Source organism: Chiloscyllium plagiosum, unplaced genomic scaffold (assembly GCF_037043375.1).
Source record: "Chiloscyllium plagiosum isolate Xiang-an unplaced genomic scaffold, Cpla_swu_hap1 HiC_scaffold_17, whole genome shotgun sequence".
Lineage (NCBI taxonomy): Eukaryota > Metazoa > Chordata > Chondrichthyes > Orectolobiformes > Hemiscylliidae > Chiloscyllium > Chiloscyllium plagiosum.
Window position 1 is genome coordinate 53,468,961 of NW_028270155.1, and position 14,460 is coordinate 53,483,420.

The window sequence follows — 14,460 nt, forward strand, 5'->3', positions numbered from 1 at the left end:
ACATAAAAATTAAGGCCAATGGCTCTGCAATCTCCTCCCTTGCTTCCCAGAGAATCCTAGGATAAATGCCATCAGGCCCAGGGGACTTATCTATTTTCACCCTTTCCAGAATTTCCAACACCTCTTCTCTACATACCTCAAAGCCATCCATTCTACTGAATTGTGACTCAGTACTCACATTGACAACAATGTCCTGTTCCTGATTGAATACTGACGAAAAGTATTCATTCAGTGTCTCCCCAATCTCTTCAGCCTCCACACGCAACTTCCCACTACTATCCTTGACTGGTCCTATTCCTACCCTAGTCATTTTTTTATTCCTGACATACCTATAGAAAGCCTTAGGGTTTTGCCTAATCCTACCAACTAAGGACCTTTCATGTCCCCTCCTTGCTGCTCTTAGCTCTCTCTTCAGGTCCTTCCTGGCTACCTTATAACACTCAATCGCCCCAATTGAACCTTCACGCCTCATCTTTACATAGGCCGCCCTCTTCCATTTAACAAGGGATTCCAATTCCTTATTAAACCACGGCTCCCTCACACGACCCTTTCCTCCCTGCCTGACGGGCACATACTTATCAAGGACAGTCAATAGTTGCTCCTTGAACAAGCTCCACATATCAATTACACCCTTGCCTTGAAGCTTACTTTTCCAGGCCACACATCCTAAGTCATGCCTCACAGCATCATAATTTCCCTGCCCCCATCTATAACTCTTGCCCTGTAGTGCACACTTATCCCTCTCCATCACTAGAGTAAAGGTCACCGAATTGTGGTCACTGTCCCCAAAGTACTCACCTACCTCTAATTCTAACACCTGGCCTAGTTCATTACCCAGAACCAAATCCAGTATGGCCTCACCTCTTGTTGGCCTATCTACATATTGTGTCAGGAAACCCTCCTGCACACATTGGACAAACACTGACCCATCTAACGAACTTGAGCTATAGCTTTCCCAATTAATATCAGGAAAGTTAAAGTCCCCCATAACAACCACCCTATTACTTTCACTCTTCTCTTGAATCATCCTCGCAATCCTTTCTTCTACGTTTCTAGGACTATTAGGAGGCCTGTAAAAAACTCCTAACAGGGTGAGCTCACCTTTCCTATTCCTAACCTCAGCCCAAACTACCTCAGATGGCGAGTCTTCATCCATCGTCCTTTCCACAGCTATAATACTATCTTTGACAAGCAATGCCACACCTCCCCCTCTTTTATCCCCACCTCTGACCCTACTAAAACATTTAAACCCTGGGACCTGCAACAGCCAATCCTGTCCCTGTTCTACCCATGTCTCCGTAATAGCCACAACATCGAAGTCCCAGGTACCAACCCACGCTGCAAGTTCACCTACCTTATTTCGTATACTTCTTGCATTGAAGTATACACACTTCAAACCACTTTCCTGTTTACAGGCACCCTCCTTTGAAATTGATGCCATGTTCCTAACCTCCCTACACTCCAGGTCCTGCACCCTAAAGCTACAGTCTGGGTTCCCATGCCCCTGCAGAGTTAGTTTAAACCCCCCCCAAGAGCACTAGCAAACCTCCCACCAAGGATACTGGTGCCCCTCAGGTTCAGGTGTAGACCATCCTGTTTATAGAGGTCCCACCTTGCCCAGAAAGAACCCCAGTTATCCAAATACCGGAATCCCTCCCTCCTGCACCATCCCTGTAGCCACGCATTTAACTGTTCTCTCTCCCTATTCCTCGACTCTCTATCACGTGGCACGGGTAACAAACCAGAGACAACAACTCTGTTCGTTCTAACTCTGAGCTTCCAACCTAGCTCCCTGAAAGCCTGCCTAACATCCTCAGCGCTCCTCCTACCTATGTCATTGGTACCAATGTGGACCACGACTTCGGGCTGCTCCCCCTCCCCCTTAAGGACCCGGAAAACACGATCAGAGACATCACGTACCCTTGCACCTGGGAGGCAACATACCAAACGTGAGTCTCTCTCGTTCCCACAAAACCTCCTATCTGTGCCCCGAACTATCGAGTCCCCAATTAGTATTGCTCTGCTTTTCTCCACCCTTCCCTTCTGAGTAACGGGGACAGGCTCCGTGCCAGAGGCCTGAGCCCCGTTACTTGCCCCTGGTAAGTCGTCCCCCCCACAAGTATCCAAAATGGTATACTTGTTCTTGAGGGGAACGGCTGCAGGGGGTCCCTGCACTGGCTGCTTCCTCCCAGTCCCCCTCACTTCCAATCTATCTGCCATCTTTGGAGTTACTACTTCCCTAAAGCTCCGATCTATGACCCCCTCTGCCTCCCGAATGATCCCAAGTTCATCCAACTCCAGCTCCAGTTCCCTAACACGGTCTTAGAGGAGCTGGAGATGGGTGCACTTCCTGCAAGTGTAATCAGCAGGGACGTCCATGGCATCCCTCACCTCAAACATGTTGCAAGAGGAACATTGCACTGCCTTCACTGCCATCCCTCTGAAAGTAACCTTTTGTAAAAAAAAAAAACTGGGTCTAAAGAATACAACAAGCAAAATGCAGCACTTACCTACTTACCACAACGGGTCTTATTATTTAGGTTAGAGGAGGAGGGCGGGTGGGAGACACTACCTCTGTAGTGCCTCGGGTTCTTCTCCTGCGCGCTTTTAAAGGGAAAAAAACCTACCCGGCTGCCCCTCTGGTCTTCGTCACTTCCCCCTGCTGCTCCCGCTCTTTCTGTAAAGAGAGAAAAAAACACCGCTGCCCGCTACCGGTAAGTAATTTTAAAACAAACTGTCTTACCTTAGCTGCTGCTCGCACTCAAAGTGACCGTTGGCGTCGAAGGGTGAGTATTTATACTCACTGCTTTCCTTCCCAGCTGCCCCTCCGGTCTTCGTCACTTCCCCCTGCTGCTCCCGCTCTTTCTGTAAAGAGAGAAAAAACACCGCTGCCCGCTACCGGTAAGTAATTTTAAAACAAACTGTCTTACCTTAGCTGCTGCTCGCACTCAAAGTCCAAAGAGGGTCAGTGCTGAGGGAGCGCGTATTTGTGTCATCGATAGTCACGGCTGAGGTGGTGGAAGACTGGAGGTTGGCAAACGTGGTGCCACTGTTTAAGAAGGGCAGTAATGACAAGCCAGGAAACTATAGACCGGTGAGCCTGACGTCGGTGGTGGGCAAGTTGTTGGAGGGAATCCTGAGGGACAGGATGTACATGCATTTGGAAAGGCAAAGACTGATTAGGAATAGTCAACATGGCTTTGTGCATGGGAAATCATGTCTCACAAACTTGATTGAGTTTTTTGAAGAAGTAACAAAGAAGTTTGATGAGGGCAGAGCAGTAGATTTGATCTATATGGACTTCAGTGAGGCGTTCGACAAGGTTCCCCATGGGAGACTGATTAGCAAGGTTAGATCTCATGGAATACAGGGAGAACTAGCCATTTGGATACAGAACTGGGTCAAAGGTACAAGACAGAGGGTGGTGGTGAAGGGTTGTTTTTCAGACTGGAGGCCTGTGACCAGTGGTGTGCCACAGGGATCGTTGCTGGGTCCCTCTACTTTTGGTCATTTATATAAATGATTTGGATGCGAGCATAAGAGATACAGTTAGTAAGTTTGCAGATGATACCAAAATTGGAGGTGTAGTGGATAGCAAAGAGGGTTACCTCAGATTGCAACAGGATCTGGACCAGATAGGCCAATGGGCTGAGAAGTGGCAGATGGAGTTTAATTCAGATAAATGCAAGGTGCTGCATTTTTGGAAAGCAAATCTTAGCAGGACTTATACACTTAATGGTAAGGTCCTAGGGAGTGTTGCTGAACAAAGAGACCTTGGAGTGCAGGTTCAAAACTCCTTGAAAGTGGAGTTGCAGGTAGATAGGATAGTGAAGAAGGCGTTTGATATGCTTTTCTTTATTGGTCAGAGTATTGAGTACAGGAGTTGGGAGGTCACGTTGCGGCTGTACAGGACATTGGTTAGGCCACTGTTGGAATATTGCGTGCAATTCTGGTCTCCTTCCTATTGGAAAGATGTTGTGAAACTTGAAAGGGTTCAGAAAAGATTTACAAGGATGTTGCCAGGGTTGGAGGATTTGAGCTATTGGGAGAGGCTGAACAGGTTGGAGCTGTTTTCCCTGGAGCATCAGAGGTTGAGAGGTGACCTTAGAGGTTTACAAAATTATGAGGGGCATGGATAGGGTAAATAGGCAAAGTCTTTTCCCTGGGATCGGGGAGTCCAGAACTAGAGGGCATAGGTTTAGGGTGAGAGAGGAAAGATATAAAAGAGACCCCAGGGGCAACATTTTCACGCAGAGGGTGGTACGTGTATGGAATGAGCTGCCAGAGGATGTGGTGGAGGCTGGTACAATTGCAACATTTAAGAATCATTTGGATGGGTATATGAATAGGAAGGGATATGGGCCGGCTGCTGGCAGGTGGGACTAGATTGGGTTGGGATATCGGCATGGACGGGTTGGACCGAAGGGTCTGTTTCCATGCTGTACATCTCTATGACTCTACTAGACCTCTCACCCATTCTGCCATTCAGTAGGATCATTGCGAGTTTGACACTCCTCAAGTCCACTTTCTGCCCTTCTTCCCCATAACCCTTGATTTCCCTGCCAATCAAGAATCAATCTATTTCAGCCATAAATTTACACACCATCTTTGCCCCCACAGTTGTGTGTCAAGGAGTTCCAAAGACCCCTCTCCAAATAAAAAAATGTTATAACAACTCTCCTCTTGGCCTTCTATCTTTTACCTTAAATCTATGGCCCCTCTAATAAAGGAAAATTTGTCTTTCTATCCACCCTATCAATGCCCCTTATAACATTATACAGAGGAATCTCGATTAACTGAATGTCAATTATCCGAAGGAAGTCTCGACGTCCCAATAGAAAAATTACATCAAAGTCCACTCAGAAACTCATAAAAATATTTAAGAAATGTTTATAATTTTACTTTTATTACAATAGCTTTCAGGGCTGCTGGCCAAAAGCTGGAAAGTAGAATTAGTGTCATCAGATCATTGATTATCTCAGACACGATAGACCTCCTTCTGCACTATAAATGTCTATGAACCTGCATTAACACTGCAATCATATGCTTCAGAACAACTTTCATTTACATACTTTATATAGTAAAATATTCCAGTGTGTTTTACAATTAGAGGGTTGAAATTGAATAGGAAAGATATTGGAGGAATGAAGAGGATTTAGGTAGCTTTATGGGGAAAGATAGTGTTGATTCAAGATGCAGAAGTTTTTTGATGGTAAAATGAATAGACAAGGAATTGCCTAATACAACAGAATTGGAAGAACAAAGTAGAGATACAGAGCTACAGAAAGAGATAAGGAAAGGTTGTGAAGTTAGTTAATATGTTTTGAGACTTGTGACAGATGAAATTGTGAAGTTTGTGATGAGGAACAGGAGGCTATTGGAGGTCATTGAGGATAGTGTTTTGGTATTAGGATATCATACCTGTGGGATATGGACAATGAAGCTTTGGATAAATCTTAAGTTTGAGGTGAAATCTGAACCAGTGATGAGGTCATTGTTCTTTACAGGCTGAAAACAAAATGAATGTGAGTCAAGGCAAATGCTGCAGCTCTGGTCAAGTTTTGTCCCCTCTATTCTTGGCAGTTAAAAGTAGAGTAGATGCAAGAAGGGAATATTTAGAATATTCACAGTAGAGTCATAGAGATGTACAGCGCGGAAACAGACCCTTCAGTCCAACTTATCCATGCTGACCAGTTATCCCAACTCAATCTAGTTCCACCTGCCAGCACCCGGCTCATATCCCTCCCAACCCTTCCTATTCATACACCAAACAAATGTTTTACAATTGAGAAGGCACTTAAATTCATTGGCGTGTTTTCTTTCCGCCAGTAAAAACTTTGGTTAGTTGGAACCAGGGCACTGCTCATCTGACTACAAAGCATGACAGAGCTCATGTTATTTGTTATGAAGTTCAAGGTGTGTACTGTACCTTTGAGAGAGTGAAAGTTGGCAAACACCTGTCATGTCACAGTGTGCTGGAAAATTGAAAGATGTAACATTTTGGCTGTAACCTAGATACACAATTGTTTTCACAGCCATTTAAATTTAAATCAGTCAGTTTAAATTATGCCCCAAGATAGTAAAACCCAATCAAATTTGAATTTTACCATTTTGGCAACATCGAACCAATGAGATGATCCAGTGTTTGGGATATGAAAAGCGGGCATTTTGGACAGTTAGCCAGAAAGAGCACAACCTACCATTGTCAGACAGACTGTCTGAAAACTTGCTATATAGGTACCTCTTTCGTATTATAAGTCTGTGCAGCAGAAGACCGAAGACGACATGGAGATCTACAAACAGAGGAAGATCAACACTGGGGACGACAGCCACTGTCTGGTTTTGGAAATTAAGTTGCTGTAAATTTAATAGGGGCTTTACTGATCAGTATATTGTTAGAGAGTGGGAGGTAAATAACAAACCTTTAAAAGAGAGTACGCTTAGAGTTGTAAATAATTGTTGTTTAATGTTCATTTTAAAGTTAAAGAATAAAGTTATTTTTCCTTTAAAGAGTGGAATTTTGGTAGTTCTCTGTCAATCATACTTTAACAGATTATGAGGTGAGGTGAGCTTTTCTGTGTGTTTGGTATAATTAGCAGAAGGGTTTACCTCTCTGTCATAATAATTTGGGGGCTTGGGTCCATGATTTTGAAGGTTTGGACAGGTCCAGTCTGATTTTTGGACAGATTTGGAGTAACAGATCCCAGCAGATTTAAACACTTGCCGATTAGTGTCCTAGATCGTTAAGTGAAAACTTGAAATAGACAAGGTGTTTAATTTCGGTTATTTGTGGTTGGTTAAATTAAAAGTGAGAAGAGTGGCTCTTAAAATTGCTAAAGAGGTTCTGGGCTTTGAAGGCAATTCCTTGGCAAATTTGGGAAGTTTAGAAAGAAACGGCCATACTTTTAGAATTAGCAAAGAGGTTAGAATTGGGTTTAACCAAGGACAGAAGTAAAGCTGAAATTGTAAGGGGGTTACTCAAACACTTAGGTGTGTCAGAGAAATAGTAGAGTTAGAAAAACTTAAATTACAAATGAGGAAAATGGAATTAGAAGATCAAGTAAGATGAAAAAGAAAGCGAGAGGGGGGGAAAAAGAGAAGGTTCTTAGCTGAGTGAAGAAAGAGAAAAGAAAGGGAGAGAGAAAAGAAAGGGAAATGGAGGGAGAGTTTGAATTTCAGAAGTTCTGACTTAGTCAGCAAAGTCAAGTTAACAGGATGGAGATGAAAAGAGAAGGCAGCGATACACACAAGTTTGTTAAAACACTACTACATTTTGATGAGAAAGATGTTGACGCCTTTATTTCATTTGAATAATTGGCTAGGCAGATGGAGTGGCCAGAGGACTTGTGGGTAATGCTAGTTCAGACTAAACTGATAGGGAGAATTTGAGGTATTTGCAATGCTGTCAGCTGAGGGGTCAAAAGATTAGGCATGTCAAAAAGGCTATTTTCACTGCTTATGAATTGGTGCCAGCAGCGTTTAGACAGCAGTTCAGAAACATAAAGAAGGAACCACATCAGACTTATGCTGAGTTTGAAAGAATTAACCATAGTAGTTTTGATAGATGGGTGCAGGCCTTAAAATAGATAAGACCTATGAGGCTGTAAGAGATTATTCTGCTGGAGGAGTTTAAAAACTCACTTCCAGAGATGATAAGAATTCACATGGATGAATAGAAAGTTCAAGAAGTGAGAAGAGCAGCAGAGATGGTAGATGAATATGCATTGGTGCATAAGGCAAAGTTTAGCTACCAGCAAGATTTTCATTGGGAGAAGGGGAGATCCTATACGACAAAACAAAGAGTAGGGAACACTGTTAATTGTTTATCACAGGTTAAAAAAAGAAGCCCAAGAGGGTGGAAAGGAGGTGAAAGTCCTCAGGTGTTTCCACTGTGGTAAAGTAGAACCCGTAAAGTCACAGTGCTGGTCGTTAAAGAAAGGCACTGAGAGAAAAGATGTGGTAAAAGAGGCTAAGCCAGTGGCGTTAGTGAAAGTAGCAAAGGAAACCCCAAGACAAGTCGAGGAGCTGCAGGACAGTGCACAGCCAAGGCAGTGGCTAGGTGTGGAGTTAGTGCCTGATCTCTAAAAAGAATTTGCCTCTGTGGGTAGGGTTTAATCAGAAAGAACAGGAGGTGACGGGCAAGAAATTATAATTTTGAGAGATACCTGATCTAACTAGTCTCTAATAATAAGAGATGAATGTATTTGCACTCTTTCTGACTGAGTTTGGTAATTTGTGGGATAGATGGACAGAAATTTAGCATTCTCTGATGTAAAAACAGGTTGGAGTGCCAACTCAAGACAGGGGAAGGAACAGTGGGAGTGATTGACCAGAGTCGAGATTCGAGTGATGCTGGAAAAGCACAGCATCCGAGGAGCAGGAAAATCGACATTTCGGACAAAAGCCCTTCATTCCTGATGAAGAGCTTTTTCCCGAAACATCGATTTTTGCCGCTAATCGAATGCTGCCTGGCTTGCTATGCTTTTCCAGCACCACTCTTAACTCTAATCTTCAGCATCTGCAGTACTCACTTTCGCCCTTACAACAAATACGAGACAATAAAAAATATATGTGAGCATGCTCAGAAAAGGAGTCCGAGAGTATTCCTGAGTGTTATCTTAAAGATACAATCCTAAGATGAAAATGGAGACCACCACAGGTTAGTGCAGAGGAGAAATGGGCAGAAGTGCACCAGACTGCAAGATTGATAGGAAGTGTTATGGGTAGCACATGAACTACCAGTAGGCGGTGACCTAGGTACACAGAAGACTCAGGCTAAAGTACAAAAGCATTTCTATTGGCCTGGAATGCACAAGGATGTGGTTAACTTTTGCCATATGTGTCATAAGTGCCAAATGGTAGATGACCACAGGCAGTAATAAAACCAGCACCTTTGTTGCCAATTCCTGCATTCAAAGAACCTTTCACATGGGTTGTGATTGATTGTGTAGAACTCCTCCCCGAGAACTAAAAGTGGGAACCAGTACTTGCTAACCATAATGGATGTGTCTACCAGATTTCCAGAGGCAATCCCATTGCATAGTATTAAGGCAAAAAGGGTGGTAGAGGAGTTAGTAGCTTTCTTCACGTGGTATAGGCTACCCCGAGAGATTCGGTCAGACCAAGGATCAAATGTTTCTGCAAGGCTGTTTTAAGAAAGTAACAGATAGCTTTGGTATGCAACACTTTAAATCAAGTGCGTATCATCCTGAATTCCGGGGAGCTTTAGAAAAGTGGCATCAGATCCTGAAGACCATGTTAAGAGCGTACTGTCAGGATTACCCGAATGATTGGAATAAAGGTATCCCATTTGTGTTGTTTGCCATTATGATGCCCCAAATGAATCTACTTCAGTTTACTCCCTTTGAGTTAATATTTGGACATGAAGCGAGAGGCATGTTGAAATTAATTATAAAGAAATTATCAGGACCAAAGTCTCAGATCTCACGCTTGGGTTATGTATTGGAGGTGAGGGTGAGGTTAAGTCTGGTAGGTGAGTTAGCTAAACAGCACATGAAGAGGGCACTGTGTAGAAGGTGGCAGATAAAAGTTCCAAAAGTTGTGCATTTTTCCGTGGAGATGACATATTAGTATTGTTACCAGTGATGGGAGATCCCTTCAAAGCCAGGTTTAGTGGTCTCTATCAAATTGAGAAAAGGTTGAGTCAGGTAAACTATCCGGTAAAGCTCCTGGATAGGAAAAAATACTGTTTTGTATATGTCATGTGAATATATTGAAACTTGTTATAATAGAAGGAAATGGAGAAACAGGTGTGTGTTACTGCCCTGCAGAGTGAGGAATCAAATCCAGATGTTGTGGAGTTTGATGTGCCTCAAAATATGTTAAATAATGAAGTCCTTGAGGAGTGGGATAGATTAGTAAACTATCAGTCTCAGGAGCAAAGAACATAGTTGAAAGGTTTATTGCAGTAATATGAGGACATATGCAGGGAAAAGATGGGGAGGACTAATCTATTATGCTTGAGGTAAACTTACGTAATGCTGATCAGATAAAACAACACCCCTACACGCTTATTCCTTTCAAAGCCACACAGGTCCAGAAGTAAGTGGAGGCGAACCAATACAGAGCGAGTGGAATTTGCTGATAGTGTTAGTTCCCAAACCTGATGGGACTCAATGATTTTATGTGGACTGTCGGAAGGTCAACACCATAACAAAATCGGACTCGTACCCAATACAAAGATTGAAGGATTGTATAGAGAAAGTTGGACAAGCCAGTTACATCGCAAAGTTGGACTTACTGTGTGGTTATTGGCAAGTACCTTTTATCTGAGAAAGTGAAAGTAATTTCTGCATTTGTAACCCCAAACGGGCTGAATCAGTTCAAAGTGATGCCCTTTGGAATGAAGAATGCACCCGCCACATCCCAGAGACTCATGAACAGAGTTGTAGTTGCATTAAGAAACTGTGCAGTTTATCTGGATGATGTAGTGATCTTTAGTGAGACCTGGAAAGATCACATGGTACAGTTGGCAGAGCTCTTTAAACTGAAAGGAAACAGAATTTGCGAAGGCAGAGGTGACATTCTTAGAACGTAACATCAGACATGGAAGGTTGACCCCAAGGAACGCAAAGACGATGGCCATCGAGGAATTTCCACGACCAACCTTGAAGAAAGGGGTGCTGTGAATTTTGGGACTAAGCAGATTCTACCAGAAATTTGTTCTAAGCTTCAGCAGCGTAGTGGCACCATTAATAGATTTGCTGAAGAACACAAACTTTCGGTGGACCGAACAGTGCCAGGAGGCATTTGACATTTTAAAAGTAGTATTAACGACTTTACCAGTTTTAGCTACACCAAACTTCTTGAAACCCTTCAAATTTGCAATCAATGCTAGCGATATAGAAGTTGGAGCTGTACTGGTACAGGAAGATGATGATGGAATTGAACTGCCAGTTGGTAACTTTTCAAAGAACCTCAATACCCACCAGAGAAAATACTCTACAGTCAAAAAGGAATTGTTTAGTTTGGTACTGGCCTTACAACATTTTAATGTTTATGTCATGAAAAATGCGTCGGAGATGGTTGTGTACAATGATCAGAAACCTCTTGCATCTTTGGAACGCTTTAAAGACAAGAATGAGACTATTTGCTTGTAGTCTTATGTTACAGACTTTTAATTTACAATTTGTACATGTTGCGGGTCATAAGAATGTGATAGCACATACGTTATTGTGGAGTTAACAGATAAAGTATAGATAAGATTGAACAGACACCTATATATGTGTGTGTAGAAGTTAATATGAGCTTTGATTAATATTCTATGTATTTCATTGTAATAGGGTTAAGAATTAGAAAACAAAATGAAACCATCTTTTCATTATGATGTTTTTTTTTCTTAAGGGGGGAAGGTGTTATGAAGTTGGAAGTGTGTACTGTATCTTAAGGAGAGAGTGAAAGCTGGCAAGCACCTGACATGTCACAGAGTGTGCTGGAAAATTGAAAGGTGTAACATTTGGCTGTAACCTAGATGCCTCAATTGTTTTCACAGCAGTTCGAATTTATCCAATCAGTTTCAATTATTGCCATTGTAAGACAGACTGCCTGAAAACTCGGTATTTTGCATATGAAAAGTCTTTGCAGCAGAAGACCTGAGATGACCCAGGGAGATCGACAAACAGAGGAAGATCAGCACTGGATACAATAGCAGCTGTCCGGCTTTGAAAATTGAGGTGCTGTAAATTTAATAAGGGTTTTGTTGGATCGGAATATTGTTATAGAGTGGGAGGTAGATAACAAACATGGAAGAGAAAGAAAGCTTAGAGTTCTAAATAGTTGTTGATTAATGTTCATTTTAGAGTTAAGGAATAAAAGTGTTATTTTTTTCTTTAAATAGTGGAATTTAGATCTCTGCCACTCATTTTAACAGATTATGAGGCGAAGTGAGCTTTTCTGTGTGTTTGGTTTAATTAGCAGAAGGGTTTACTGCCATCTCGTATCATAACTTACCTGGGCTCAAGCATCTTTGCTGATCCTTCTTGCTGATTCTAGGTTTTTTTTAATAGACTTGTTTACTGATCCTAAACCTATGCCCAGCTCTGGCCTTAAAGCTGGTTTGCAATGCAGAGTGATGGCAACAGTGAGATTTCAATTCCCGAACTGGCTGAGATCATCTTGAAGTAACCACCTTCTCAAACTGTCCCCTTACCTGAGGTGTCATGACCATCATCATCAGTTGTGTCTTTATACTGACAGAGCAACTTATGGTCCTCACAACCGATACCATTATAGTAGGTTCATTGTATGAGAGTAACTCACTAATCAAAATAAAAATATTTCAAATTTTGTTGATGTCTAGATTGGAGAGAAAGACTTGCTTCATGTTGAACATATTCCCATGTTGTATAAAATGCCCTCCAAGTTAATTTATCCAAAATAGTGTGTTCTGCTTGTCAATTTATGTATAGTTGATGGAAGTTACACTTTGAAGCCAATGCAGTCATAAAGCTGAAGGAGGTTCTGTTTTTCCCCCTTTATATGCTCCTTATTACTATCTAGTAATGCCAGATGAAAAAAAAGGGAGAGGATCAGGCTTAATTATGTTCTCCGCAGATGAATAGGCTGTTGACTCTGAAGTCTAAGCTGATGTATGACAGCTTGAAAGAGAAAGGGTCACTGCCACCTCTTTGGTTTGATTTGCATTCAAACAAACATCACCTTCAGTGGAAACTAGGCCACTACTTCCGGCAATGAATTTTCTATGGAGTGTAAAACCTAGTCATTGCCTTCCAGGACTGGCACAAGTAGGGTTGCTCGTCATTTTCCAACTGTTAGTAGAGCCATCACCGTTCTGTAAAATTCTGGACATTCCGGTATAAAGGGGTGAATTAAAGTGGGCTTTTGAAAAGCTGAAAGTAATTGATAATGAAATTCAGCATTGGACAAAATTGGTAAAATGATATTGGTATTACGACAAGGGGTAAACCCCTCTGTTAAGTTAAACCCGACACACACAAGCTCACCTCGCGCTGTAATCTGGTAAATTTTGAGAGGCAAAGAACTGTCCCAGATGTCACTATTAAAGTAAAACTTAACAATTTTATTCTTTAAGTCCAACAGCGAATATTAAAACCGACAACTATTTACAATTCCTTTCTCTCAAACCTATCTTTTACCTCCTACTCTACAATATTGGTCCGATTAAAAACCCTAATTAAGATTTGCAAAAAGAGTTCAAATTTTAGAACCAGCCAAATGTCGCATCTTCTCTTTGTATCTTCCTCTGTAGATTTTCCTCTGTCGTCTTCAGTAGTCTGATTCACAGGTCTTTCATATGAACAGTGCCTCTGAGAGAGGTATTCGGCAAGCAGTCTATACTTGTTGGTTTTCTTGGCCGTTCTCCCCCTACCTGTTCAAAATGTCCGGTTTTATAACCCAAAACGTCAGATCATTCCATTGGTTTGATGTCATCAAAACACTAAATTCAAATTCGATTGGATTTTGATATCTGGGGCATAATATGAACTGATTGGCCAAACTTGAATTTGTTTTTATTCCATGACAGCACAACTCCAGCTATTTGTTTCAACCATGTGTGTTACATTTTTACCTTGTTCAGGACACTCTGTGCTTTAAGTCAGTCCAAGCTGGCTTCCCCTCTGTATTAAAGATACAGTATACCTCTACACCTTAATGACATTGCACTTACCCATTCAACCCAAATAGGATGTACTGCATAGTTTTATTTTTGTATTGCACAGATTTACATCAAAAATGTGAGGTTTATTTAAATGATAATGGTTCTCTAAAGCTTAATGTCATGTGACAGTGCTACAATATTAAAGTAATTCTTAGCATCCACCCAACTCAAGCATCCTTGGCACAATACTGATTCTGTGTACACAGAAAAATTGGGGAGCAAACAATGAGATGCGAGAACCTTAGCTGGCAAATTTCTGGCTGACAGTTGTTTTCAGTTTCATTTGTGTCATTCTACAGACGTGTTTACACAGAAAGGGGTCTTATAGGGACTTTATAGGGAAGGTAGTTCTGCACCATGTGAGGTTATTTCTTCCTTTTTATGTCCATCCTCAAAGTACTAAAGTAAGTTAACTCCTGAAACTTCAATGGCTATGGATTTTAAAATCTAACACTAAGATCAGGGAATAGGATTAGGCTTTTGGTGTGGTTGAAAATAAACGTTCTTCTTTTTCAACAGGAAATTATTAGTTTGTCTTTGTTACAACTAATAATAGTTTGGAGACAATTTTTCCCATTGCCATTTCTTTTGCCTTGCCCTCACATTTCTCCTGCCTTCTACCCTCTCAAAGAACTTTGCTTTTGTTCTTTTACTCCATCAACGTTCGGTGTACACTAACTTGGAACTTGTTCCATCTTTAAAATTGTCCAGCTCCAATGAAAAGTAATTCGCCTGACATTTTTCTGATTTGCAGTCCATAGATGCTGCCTATGTTACCATCATTTTCTGTTTCTATTTCA

General features: G+C 41.7%; 1 protein-coding gene across 3 annotated transcripts in view; it reads left to right on the plus strand.

Annotated features, from left to right (window-relative positions):
* Positions 1-14,460, plus strand: part of nfatc3a (nuclear factor of activated T cells 3a) — a 183,800-nt gene that overhangs the window by 60,284 nt on the left and 109,056 nt on the right. The window lies entirely within an intron of this gene.